At 40.3% G+C, this 13,735-nt stretch overlaps 1 protein-coding gene across 5 annotated transcripts in view; it reads left to right on the plus strand.

Moving 5' to 3' along the window:
* Positions 1 to 354: 354 nt before the first annotated feature.
* TAFA2 (TAFA chemokine like family member 2) overlaps positions 355 to 13,735 on the plus strand; it is a 176,594-nt gene continuing 163,213 nt past the window's right edge. For 2 of the 5 annotated variants that reach the window (XR_007905945.1, XM_051795866.1), the window contains exon 1: positions 357 to 1,342. The gene's annotated coding sequence lies outside the window, so the exon portion shown is untranslated. Of the gene's footprint in view, positions 1,343 to 7,874; positions 7,914 to 11,679; positions 11,704 to 13,735 lie in introns of those variants that run through there. The other 3 variants (XR_007905946.1, XR_007905947.1, XR_007905943.1) reach the window with 3 other exon arrangements.

A 13,735-nucleotide genomic window follows, 5' to 3' on the forward strand; every position in this document is an offset into this window, starting at 1 on the left:
GCTCCCCCACCTCTCCGGGAAGAGGGGCTCGGCCGAGTCCCCAGCTCTCCCGCTGCCGGAGCTGCCGTGCGTGACTTCCCTCTCCCTCTGGAGGGAGACACAGTCCAGCTTTTGGCTGCCGCCGGCGCCACAGCGTTCCTCCTGCCTCTGCCCCTGCTCCAGCCGCCGCGGCCGCTGCCCCCCTCCCCCGGCACAGCTGCCCGGCCCGGCCCGGCCCGGCGCCCCCTCCCCGCCCGGCGCCCCGCCTTCCGCCGCAGTGACACAAGGGACTCGGAGGGCGGTGGCGGGGCCGCCGGGGGGGATCGGGCATCTCCCCCTCCCCAGCCACGTGCGCCTGTGCGGAAACTCCGCACCCCCAGCCCGCCGCTTGGAGGGGACAGGAGGGACGGGAGAGCGGCGCCTCGGGGCGAATGGGGGAGGCGGCCCAGCTCCGGTGTGCGCGGGCCGCGGGGGCGGTCGCTGCCGACGGAGCTCCGCTCCTCGGTTACGCAGAGCGGTGGCCACGGGGACCTGGTGCCTCGTAAAGGGCTAGGGAGGAAAGCACCGAGTGGCCGGATAAATACGGGGGAGGAGAGGGGCGTCTCCCTCGCTCCCCACCCCTTCCATCTGCCCCGCCGCGCACGGCGCGCTTGGAGCTCCTTCTGCTTGTCCGGGCGCCCGGAGCGGCTCCGCGCCCTAGTGCGGTGTGGTGCGGTGAGCGCAGACTGGGCGCGGGAGGCTGCTGCTGAAGGTGAATCTCTCGCTCTCCAATTACTTTTCCCAAGAGGGAGAAGGAGGCAGCAGGAGGGGGAAGTCGTGCTGTGTGTGGACCGCAACACCAATCAGAGATGCTCTAACGGAGGGACTGCTGCAGGACGCGCTTCTCCTCCTTCCTCTGCCGGCGGGGCTGAACCGGGACCGCGCGCAGCTGGCGGAGGGGCCGGAGGTACACTGGGCTGCAGGACTTCCTCATCCTCCGCTTTTTCAATAGCTCAACCATACTTCGTCCTCTTTTAATTTTTATTTTTTTTTTTTAATACTCTGAAATCGTGCACGAGAAACACTTCAAGTCTTCCCTCTCTTGTCACTTCCTTCACCCTTCCTCTAGCATCTCTTAGCCGGATTTCTGGTGTATTGCCAGAGAGGCGGGGGGAGACTCGGGCCCCGCGGACGGCCGCTGCCCCAGCCCGGCCGAGCCGAAGGGAACGGAGCCGAGCGGAGCGGGCACGGCGCCGCTCCGTGCCCCCGGGCGCTGGCGGGGCGCGAGGCGTGTGCCGGAGATGCCCGGGCGGTAAAGCTGGAGCTCCCTCCGGACGGGAGGTGTCCGATCATTAGGCGTTTCTAGCAAGAATCGGTACTGCAGGTAGGTGAGCGGAGCGCTCCGGGGGCGTGTGTCTCGCCGGGCTCTAGCGGGGCCGCCGGGAAGTCGCCTCCGCGGTTGGCGGAGACCCCGCGGGGCTGCGGGCGCGAACGGCCGCGGGGGGCCGGGCGTGGGGTGTGCGGGGCGGCTGCTGGTGGCTGCGCCCTCCCGGTGCCCTAAAGTTGGAGGAAGCCGGGACTGAGGAGGAGCTGCTTTGCCGCTCTTCTGCTGGGTGCCTAGGGCAGCCAGCTACAGCCTTGCGCCGGGCGATCCACAAGGCTTTTGTTTTCCTTTTTCATTTTCTTTGACTTTACGGTTCAGCAGAGCCGGGGGCGGGGGGAGAGAGGGCGAGGGGGGCGTTGGCGGATGGAGTAGGGGAACTCTCCCATTTTTCAACTTTTATAGGAAGGGTGGCCGGTAACTCGCAGGACCTTCGGGGACTTGGGGGCGGTTACTCTGCCCGGACGCTTTATAGGCCGCCTTCAGAGAGCGGCTGAAAGAGCGAGGAGTCCCTTTATGTATCCTCTAAAAAAGAAAAAAGCTATAAAGAGACAGTCTGTGGCTTCGTTTCTTTCTGCCTGTAGTGCTCCCCAAGTTGTGGGTATATAGTATGAAACATATCTTGTCTCTCCACGTTGCCTTCTTTGCATTTCAATGGACTTATTTACCTACTAAATATATTTCAGGTTCTATATGCCACAGTGAGAGGGCTTTTGCCTTATTCCATCCAATTTATAGCTTTGCAAGAGAAAGTTTGAAAATAACCTGCTTTGTTCCTGTGGAGCTGTAGGATTGGACACCACATTATTAATGCAAAGGATAAAGAGCAAGAGCTTGCACTGCCCTGTTAGGAGTTGCCATGCATGATTTTTCTGTAGGTTTCTTACCGTGAGTTAAAATCATTGCTTAAAGCATTTTAAAATGTATGTGTATTTACAGTTGCCTCTTTCCAGCTTTTGCTTGGAGATGATCAGTATTTTCTTTTAAAGCACTAAGTACCTCACTTCTACTAACCTTCCTCCTCCCCCCCAGTAGACACTTGCTCAGTATTTAAAGAACCGTGCTTCTACTCCTGCAGAACTGTCAATTTAAATAATAAACATACTCAACCCCTGTCTCTGAAAGCCCTGTAAAGCATTCGGGATCGTAGGGTCTTCGCACCACAGTGGATACATTTAAATTGCTATTGACTAAATGATAATCGTTATCTGGTTTCTCTGTCTTACAAACTAGTTTCAGACTTTAGCATTCAACCTGCTATATGTTTAACACTTTAAAACTGCTTTATGGGCTAATCTAAGTGAAGTCAAATTGATAAATTAAGATTCTTTTCTGTAGTGTAGAGTAAACACTAGAAAAAATAGTAGTTCAGTGGTACGAGGCGTATAGCTTAGCTGAAGTTGGGAAAGATCATACTAAGGTATTTTTATCAGAGGTGGCAAAGGTTACAGGTTTCATTATACTTTTTCACAGTAGTTGTGCAGTCATCTCATATTAATGCCTAAATTGTTTTGTAAGTGTATAATGAACAGTAGTAAAGCAATAATATACATTTGATTATTAATATTTTATTTCAGAGAGCTGATAGTGCTGAGGCAGTATTGAAAACCATATGGTTTTGGTTTCATGTAGTCCCAATTTCCAAAACTGCAGTGCCGTTGTTCTTATAAATATAAACTACCTAAGTGCCATAATTTCAGTGGAAAGCTTTGCTCAGTTTATAGCAAATCAGGTTTACTCTTCACTGGTTCCACATGTTTTTTGGTACATAAAGGGGCTTTCAAAATTGTGGTATTAATTTTAGATACACTGCTGGGAGTGGGTGACTTTGAGATAAAATCCAATCTTACGTTTTAATCAGAGAATGACAACTAATCTGGCAGTATCTTTTATCGTACTGGACACATGGGATAACCTTTTTACCTGGCTCTTCTTATCTGAGAGATCTCAGCTTTATGTGTAGATGCTTGTAATGCGCTTGATAGTTCTGGTGGGGAATACATGAAAAACTTGTTCTGAATGGAAGTAAATAGATATGTGTGTACAGACGGATATTGGAGATTGTTTTACTGGCAGGTTGCAAAGTGATGATTCATTGAACCCTCTCTAGGTTTACATAAAGCAAATAATACTTTACATTGAATTGTGGTGGCAGAGAAAAATGTAGCAGCCAAGAAGTTTCATAATTTCATTACAGGTGATGACAGACTTGATAAAAGACATCTTTACAAATGCAGGCAGTATGTTTTTGGTAAGCAAAATATAACCATGGAGTTTTTGAGATTTGAGCATCTTCACACTTAAATTTATTGTTGTCTGTGTTGCTACTTACCAACCGGTATAAAGCCTAAATAGTGTACTAGAAAGATGCTGCATTTATTATGTTGTCTATTTTACTTACTATAAATAAGTAGTGCAACACTGCTAACTAGTTACCAGACTAAAGGAAATCACTGACTTTTTAAGACAGAAAATCACATTACCTGATACTCATCTATATATCTAAATGTGATCACCTTCTTGAAATATGGTTCTGGATACAACTATCAGTGATCAAGCAGTTCTATTCCCCTGTTTTAACTTCTGCTGGATTTTATTAGAAATGCTTCATTAAGTCACATTATTCTGCAGCTGTTTGTTCACTGAAAATTAAAATAAAAATCAGGAAATTTATCCAGCAAAGCAGAAATATTTCCTGTGTTAAGTACTGAAAGTTCAAATAATAATAAAAAAATCCTTTAGCATCAGTGTGCTTGAAGCACTGAGTACATCCTATTTTAGTGATATATGGATGGCATTTACAGATGCAATTCATCAATGTATTTGTTAGTCAAACGTCATCAAACAAAGAAGATAAATGACAGTAAACAAAGACTGCGTGGTAGTACAGAGGCTAAAGCAAGGGAAGACCCTACGAATTTAATTAATGTTCAGTCTCATATTTACAATCTATATTTAAACATCTCATTTAAATGTCTTTCATCGTTTTTCTGCTGCAGCTCCAGGTGATTCAGGTAACAATAGCTTTTCATTGGAAAATGCATTTTTCATTTACCTTTTGAAATGCTGAATTTTAAAGGCATTGAGGCAAAAGTTGTGTTAGGATGAATATAATAGGAGGGTCTTATGCCAGAAGAACTAAATACTGACCTGTCCCTGTTCGTGACCATTTTTATATGTTGAGGGGCATCCCCAACTGATGTAGGCTTTCATTGCTCCCTAGGAGTGGTTGAAGCTCTGACATTTTAAACCAGCTGGAGTATTTGCTCTGTTATCTTTAGATCACTGAATTTAAGAGTGAACTTTAAAAGGATTTTGCTTGCCTTTTTTTTTTTCTTTTTCCATGAGAAAACATTTACATGGTATATTGAGCTTCATAGAATCCACTGTAAGTGCACACCTTCACGTTTGAAATACTTCCTAAAAACACAAGCTCTCTCTGGGAGGTATTTCAATAGGAAATGTGGCCCTGTGATTTGGTTTTGTAAGCTGTTAATATTTACTTCAAAATACTTCTCGTGACTCAGTTCAGGTGTCTAAAACTCATAGGAATGAATACAAAAACATCAACAGTAACGTTGTTCATTTTTCCTGGTGACAGCTACAGAGTTATCTCCTTTTGCTCTTGGTAGAACTTGGGAAGATAGCAGGTTTGGTGCTTGGCTTCTTTATGCACCCTTGCCAGCCACTCATTTGCCATGTGTAGTGAATTCTTTATCAAAAGAGAAGACAAAATAATAATGTCCCCTTGATATACTTTTTCATACTACTAGTGCAGAGCAGTCACATTTTTAAGATAAACAATTGAAGGCATTTTTATATAGCTTCTTTCATGCCATATGTTTTGAAAAACACTTTGGAGATAGAAGAGAGAAAATAAAGACATTGTACTTTACAGTACTGATTATGGCAGGACACTACATACTTGGCTTTTTTCAGTGACTTCATCTCATTTTATCTTTCTTAGCTTTTCCTTTTGTTTGGATACATCAGTACAGTGATTTGTAGAATGCACTGTAGCTGTAGCTATTGTTTGAAGTAGCACTAGAAAAGGCTTTGTATGGATTTGATTCTTAGTCCTTAAATAAATACTTACAGGAGTAGCTCCTGTATCCTTTGTGGTATAGAAGAATTGCTTATATAATTGCACATGTAAAAAGTTGGAAATTGGTTTTTTCCTCTTCTTCGAAGTTTATCAAACCTCATAATCTGTGCTATGTTAATAGCTTGCATTTTCTAGTTGCCTCACTTCACATCTTGCTGATCTTGTAATATGAAACTTGAACACAGGTCTCTTGGTACCAGGACAGCATTGTATACAGCTGCCTCAACTGTGAGCATCCCTTTAACAATGCCAAGGGGAGAGCGACAGTACAGGGTAGCACACAGGTGAAAGCACACATGGGGTTTTTTGGAGTTCTGGGTGTTTGGTAATCTTCTATACCTATATTACAAATTGGTGTAACACTGCAAAAGGTGCTTTAGATTGACAAACTTCACAAGAAAATAAATGAACAATCACAGTTTAACAAACTTAACTGGCTGTATAAATAGCAAAATATTAAGAAATACATCAAACAGTTTTAAAATAGATAACTAAATTTTTAGTCTTGGTTGTATACTGGCCTCTCTCTGAAATATTTCTTGCCTCCTCTGGGCTATATGAGATTCAGCATTTGAAGATAAAGTACTGGACTAGATGGACCTCTGGCTTGATCCAATAAAGCAGTTTCCTTCTTCATATGCAAGGAAGTGGTATTGCAGTACTGCGTATTTTAAATGCCTTACTAGAACCAAACTGCAGTTGCTTAGTGTACTGGTTTTGCTTTATTTTTCACTTTTTAAAAGTAAGATTTAATACATTTCTAAAATAAATCTGTGAGTAACATGCAGTCTCACACCAACTCTTTTAGAGACAGGAGCACAGATCTGACAAGTCTCTCACATTTGCAGTGGTACTCTCATGTTGGATTTCTTCTACTTCCTCACTGTGGTTTCTGCATCACATATTGATAAGGCAGAGCTGTGGCTTCTGGTCCATCTTGCCACAAACCAGTTAGCTATGCAGCACGTGCCCCTCATCTCATATGCATCTGACATGTGATGTCATGGATGGGTACAGGGTATAGTTCAGCCCTTGGATCACCAAGTGGATTTTCTTGCTCATCCGAGCATCTTTATGCAGAACAGTCTTCCTGGTTACAGGTTCTCCCTGCCTTCTCCTTCACCATGTGAAACTGCATGTATGAGAGAACCCGAAAACTCTGATATGCAGTCTTGGGATAGGTGCTGCCTTCTGCCTCGTGACTGTGCATTTGGGAGAGCTGTGAGCACTGTCTTGGGACTATGTACGCTAGATCCCCTTTCAGTTGAGACTTTTTCAATGTTTCTTCCTGTTTAAGATACCTGTTTTGCCTTTCAAGTTCTAGAATAACCATAACTTGTTGCTGGCTGTTGTGTTATTGCACTTAAAGGCACTGCAAAGTCACACAGAAAGGCTCGATGGCTCTGAGGAAAGATAATAGTTGTCTGTGCTATTTATGTATTGTAAACTGTTTGAAATTTGGATCTTTTCCAGTAAAGTGTCAGAGTGGTTACCATCTGAAGCTTGTCTCATGGTTTGTCTCTGTCTAGTTTGGTTTGTACTGTAGAAGTGTCCAAGTCACAAAAGTCACCACTAGCAAAAAGTAGGATGTGCACCTGCTGTGTGCACAGAGAGGCAAAACCTGAGGTCTGATTGTGCAAGGCATTTCAGCTCTAAGTGTGTGGGTTCAGTTGGACTAATCAAATTAATTATGTGCTATACGTCTTTTCTGAATCAAGCCTGAATAAATGGCTAACTGCTTAGAGTCTTCTGTGTTAGAAGGCGTGTAGGTGGAGTGCTGTTGTGACAACTATGTTTGTGTCCATATTCTGGGTATAAATTTAAGATCTGAGCTTTATTTCAGTGGTTTGTCAGTCCTACACCTTTTATAAACATTCAATTCCCTTGTGTTCAGAACAGAGACTATGTAACAGCAAGTAAATTTCAGAAAGATGCTACAGGTAACTACTTGGTATTATAGTGTTAGAGACTGTAGTTACAATAATGTAAATTTTCAAATGTGATTTTACTGGTGTGGCACTAAAGTAAAATATCACTTTCTGGCCGAGTATATGAGGCTATGGTATTCATGCAAGAAATGATGTCATATTTAGAGCTTAAATGCAGGAAAAAGATCTGTTTCAGCACCATCACAAGAGAAGAATACTCTCTCTGGACTGTGTTACCTGTGCAAAGTTAGCATTCAAATATTTCAATCTATGTACTGTAACAAAGAAGCTATTACTAAATAAGATGGGAAGTTTTATCTTGAGGTCTGGTAACAGCAGCAAATACAGAGAGATAAGTTCTGGTTTATAAGCTTACTGGAATCAAGACAGAAGAAATACTGTATTTATATGCTAACATAACATGCCATAAATTCAGATACAGTATTATCAGCGAATACACTGACACTTCTCATTATTAATGATTCTGCTTTTTTCTGTTCAGTCTAGATTCATGAAGGATAGACCTTGCATTGGAATTAAGGTAGTACTTAAAACACATTAAAGCCAAGTGTCCAAACCTTCATAATCAAGGGATTACATTGGTGTTTGTGCAATGGGTGTTCAAAGAAAGATATGGCCATGAACCCTGGTTGAACTTCCGATTAAGGGAATGTTGATTCCCCCACCGTCCCCCAGTACAGATTAATTTTCGTTTATGGCAATGAGGTGTTACTATTCTGTTTATAAACATTATCTGTGATTCTTAGCCCACATCTTGCAGTTCTTTGTACATTACTTTCCGCCTTTACATGATTGTGCCAAGTTTTAAGTGGCTTTAGCCCTTCTGTTTGTGCAGGCTGGTGTGGCATGCACCTGTTTGTGCCCATGCAAATGCATAACTGCCTTCTCCCATTCTGATCATGTCTGAATCTTCTTGTGTAATTTTTGGGGTCACTACCTTTGAAAAGGTACTAGGAGAAAGTTTAAGGTTAGCTTAGCTGTTCTGAACTTCTTTTACTTTGAGGCTGTGCTATAATGTTTTGGGTTTGGGGCCTTTTTGACAGTTTAATTATGTGTAAGTGTTTCAAATGTTCTTTGGAGTTGCTTTGATTTGTTGCATTATTATAACTATGTATTTGACATCTAGTAAATACCCACTTCATGCTTCTAAAAATGAAGTATGCTTTAAAATCATGCTCAGAACAATGAGTTTGTATATTTTAGTATGTTAGTATGTATACTAACAGTTACTGTGTTTTCCCATTGGAAGAGGAATTAAAAAATTGCTAATTCACCTGTATGAACTCTACATAAAACCCCGCTGTGAGAAAACTGATGACACAGCTATAACTATAGCTGCATGAATACTCCAAGTCTCTTTAATATGACATCTTGTTCCCATTCGCACTTTAAAAATTGAACACCCAATAATGACACTCATATTCTCCCCTTCCTCAGCATGCTCTCAGCAGCTCATAACCTAACTTTTTCTCCTCTAGCTCTCCTTGCCCTTCCTTTTCTCTTCACTGTTCACCTCATTTGCATTGGTGTCATATGATCTTTCTGAATGTCAGGTAAACGCAGACTGCAGTCAGCATTACCAAATTGCTTTCCTGCCAAAAAAGTCTCTTTTCATGTACATGACCCATCATCTCACAATTAGCTGCAAGTCATTCTGATTCCCAAATTTACAATGTATTTCCTATTTAATGAGCTATTAGACATTATACACTTTTTAACTTCATCTTTTCTGACTAACTGCATTTCTCCTGATAATTATAGCTTTAGAAAGAAACAATTAATTTGAAGCCACTTCTGTAACAGAAGTGGCATTATTTAGATAGCATTCCTCCATATCCATGCTCTAGGGATTATCTCCTTAGAATATATTTATGTTTGGAAACTCCTGGAGACCACTATATGAGTCCAACAGCCACCACGGTGTTATCAATAATATAGCCAAGGCTACTGCATAACCTATTTTAATAGAACACAAAAGGAAAATAGATGAATAATGGATGAAGTAGCTAGTTTTTGCTTTGCCTAATGAAAAAAAAAATAGTTTATGTGCTTTCTTCACCCCAGAGAATGCTTTGAGTGAACTTAAGCACAAACACAAATAATATTCCATATATATTGCATAGATTTAGACATATTGGAATTGTATTCTTTTGGTAATGATAATATTAAATGTGTTAGAATAATTCTTCAAATTCAGTGGTTGTCCAATAAAAAGTTTGCAAAAATTGCAGATGACTCAGTAACAATGAATGAGTTTGTTCAACTCTTGTGGCTCACAGGTTCCATTACATCTGTGTATTTATTAAATCCAACAATATCTACTAGTGCAGGCTATATCATCCTGGTTTTGTCACTGCATTTAATGATATCTAGTTAGTGGATACAAACTAAATGTATATGCAGCCTGCCAAATGCTTACCTTGTGCTAAATCCCAATAAGCTTTACATGAATTCTAATATTTTTGTTTTTCCTTTGTTAGTTAGAGCAAAATATGGAAATGATTGACAGAAGGGAACCTTATCCATGCCTCTGTGATGGAAGTTGGTTGAAATGTACATTTTAAAAAGTCTTCATCTTTCAGATTTGAACCTTATTTTTCAGCTGCAGTAAGTGTCTAACAGACACCCTTCATTGGTCACGAATCAGAGCTCATACCTCATTCTCACAGTTGCTTTGTGGGAACAATATTGAAAACATTCCTGGGAGAAAACTTCCTTTCTCTGAATCAGTAGATGTTAAATGCAGATTCAAAATGAGTGCAAGATACATATGATTGAAAAAAGTGCTGAGAAATTGAGATACTATGCAGAATCCTTGTCACCTTTGTAGCTGAAGGGTGTGATGGGTATCCTCTGCTCTGTTGGATACTGTAAGTTCACACCTTATGCACCTTTGCACTCCTGTTTGAGTAAACAGCTAAGTACACAGGTAACTAAGTAATCAAGTAGATAACTTTACTTCCCTCATTTCTCTTGAAGCTGGAACTTTTTGGTTCATCACTGCTTCAGTTCAATTGCAATCTTTTCTGATTTCTTAGCATAGTAATATGACAGGCCTAGTTCTGTCAGCTGAAATAATAAAATATTTCTCACTAGTGAATGATTCAGGTAATTCAAAGCCAGATTTTTAAAGTAAAATATTTTTTACTCTCCCAAACTTCCTACCCATTAAAAAGAGAGATAAAATAGAAGTCTGTGTATACCCAATCCTACCTAAACTTTAATGTTTTATTGGAGAAAGTAAAACGCTATGATTTAATGCTGTGTCCACAGCTATTCTGAGTTGCATATTTCAGTCTCTTTCTTTCAGTGTCTTAAGCAATTGTTGGTAATTCATGGCCTCCTTCCTGGAGAGCTGATTTGTAGCTGTCTGGTTCTTTTAATTTCTGTATGTATTCTGGTCTTGACCAGAACATATGTAGAACTTCTGAAAAAAAAAACATTTTTCCATTTACTGACCAAACTATTATGTCTTTAGGTTACTCTGCCTTCACAGATATATTTATTCTTCTTGTTATTTACAGCTGGTTCTTCCCCTTGCATATAAAATACATTTACATCCCCATAAGTATAACAATCCTTAAACCACTATGAACTGATTGTATATGAATAGCTATGTGACAGTCAGAAAATTAGTGTATATCAGTCTAAATTATCAACAGAAACCATGAGATAAACGTACATAGTTTTTCTGTATATACAGTATATTCCTGGTTCAGCAGGGGGCTGTAAAGTTCAGATCCACAGTGATGATCATCATAGCAATGGCACATTGTAAAGTCTTACAGGTACAGCTTTCTCTGTATTACCACTTTTGGGTTGTTGTTTGTTGGCTAATTAATGATTTTTCAGTTGGTCTTTGCCAAAGGATGAGTTAGACCTGCCATAATGATTTCAGGTATTAGACTACAGATAGTTCTGGAGGTAGTTCTGTTGGAACTCTCTGTGTTGGTTCCCACAGTGTGACTGTTTCTGGTACAAGTTATTATTTGAAAATCCTTTTTCTCTTTGGTTTCTCCTTTCCCTTCAGGTCAGGAGAATTCTTGAACTTAATTCATTGTCCATGAGGTAAGTGATTGGAGCCCACTGAAAAACGAAATAGCATAGTGGACAAACAATGTCTCTGTTTTGTTTTTACCAGCTGTTGCTGAGGTTCTCCAGTGACTGTGGTCTTGATAAAGGCTTTCCATTTTTATCCATTATGTCTCTTTTTTGAAGAAGCACAGAAGTTTTTCTGTTAAGGAGCTTCAATAGTGGCCGGAGTCAGAAACAAGTGGGACTAGAATCTAATAGAAGAATGAAATGAAAATGTAAGAAAAGTACTACTTCGTAATTTGACAAATGCTTTGTCATATTCTTTCTGTTGGTTCACAGTAGCCAATGTTTCACATAACACTGTTATGGGAGGACTTATATAATGCTAATGTTGTAAAGACATTGAATAGTTGTTTCCATTTTGGAGGAAAGAAACCTGGCCTCTGCCTTCTGTTCTATTTTTATTTTGTGCTCTTTTCATATTTTTGGAAGACACTTCATTAGTGTTTCCCAGAAATGTCTAACCATACACTGGAGAAAAGCATGTCTGCCTATGACTTTCTATGGAAGCCTGGTTTGTAAGGCCTTTTCATTTTTAACTAGTGTAAATACTTTCTGGCACTGAAGAGAGGAAATCTGTAATTGGGGAAGAGAAGAATGATGAAGAGAATGTGCATGTCCTTCCTTTTAATTTAAACAATCTTTAACTTAGGCTTCTGTCCAAGAAATACTTTCTTTGAAAAATGAAACCAAATCTGTTGTTTCAGAATTACGGAATATTTTGAGTTGGAAGGGACCCATAAGGATCATTGAGTCCAACTCACAACTCTTAAGTGAAAGGCCCATAAAGAAATTGAACCCACAGCCTTGGCATTATTAGCACCATGTTTTAACCAACTGAGCTATTGGTAGCTTCAGATTTTTTGATTTAGATTTTTTTTAATAGATTATTTTTCTTTTTTAAAAATTGTGTTTGATTAATAACTACATACTAATAATTAGGAACTTCTATATACTTATAAATACAATCTTCTACAAAAATTGGATGCCCCTCACCCCAGCAAATAGTAATGCTGACGACATTAAGTAGTCATATAATAAGAGGGTACAACTCCTTGGTTTTCTTTTTACCAGCATAATAATTTATAGTAGTAATTTTCTGTGACAGTTTTAATTTGCCAGTTTAATATGCAGTGATCTTGTCATGATTATTGAACTAGGTCTAATTTTTTCCCTTTCTTTGCCATTTGAGGGCACTTCCTCATATCTCTCAGTGCTTTCAAGCCTCTAGCACTTTTTTTTTCTTTGAGCACAGCCATCATTTTGCCATTCCAGAATACACATTGACCTCCAACACCAGGCTTTCTTGGTGGATCTAACTGATTTGTGTCCAGAGTTGAATAAAACAGACAAAATCCAAAGTTATTTTTAATATTAAGAATCAAATATAGTAAACTATAAAATGGGTTTTAAAACACAACCTGTCCTTTCTATCTTATCTCTTGCATTTGGTAGCCTGGGTTGGTTTGACTTCAGCAGTTGCTCACAGATCTAACATAATAGCTTTTTCAGAGAAAGCTAAAGGACTAGAGCAACAGACACCATAATCATTAACGTTGGTTATTAAAATAGCATCGTATCCCTTCATGGTTAACTCCATGTGTTCAGTTTCTCTGCTAGCCTTCAATACTATAAAGCTTTCAGACTGAGCACTGCCTACCTCCTTTTTAATTTCAGTCTCGGCGGTGATGAAGGAGGTTTAAAACCTGCTCAGATGGCCTAGATCTGTCAGAGAAAAGAGAGTCGAACCCTTCACATAACCATTGCAGATACTCTGAAATTCACTTTGTGAATCTCATATAATAAAAGCACTTTAGGTGGCTGATTTTGATTGAAAAGGTGAAGGTGGAGCCACCTTTCAGCATTTTCAGCTACTAATAAAACTTGTATTTGGAATTTACCTTTTCACTGATATTATCAAATCCAGAAGCTGAATAACAGCCACAACTGTGTTTTACCACCACCTTGTGTTACTTGATTGGCCTGAATATCTTTTTCCAGCAATTAAATTTTATGACTTGGAATGATACAGCTAGGCATAGCAGTAGTCTCATAGGTCTCATATTATTATGTTTCTCTGCCTGTTCAAAAGTATGGTAGTAATTTTATTTTCGGAAGTTATTCTTTTTAATCTTGAAGCCTCTGCTCAAAAATGTATTAAACTCTCTGGTATTTGGAGAAGCATAATAATGGTGTATCATCAAATAAAATTCCTGAACTAGCATACAGAATCTGAAAAAAAGACCT

The sequence above is a fragment of the Manacus candei genome, unplaced genomic scaffold (genome assembly GCF_025592945.1).
Source record: "Manacus candei isolate 608988 ecotype Guabito, Panama unplaced genomic scaffold, ASM2559294v1 h1tg000043l, whole genome shotgun sequence".
In the NCBI taxonomy this organism is placed as follows: Eukaryota; Metazoa; Chordata; class Aves; order Passeriformes; family Pipridae; genus Manacus; species Manacus candei.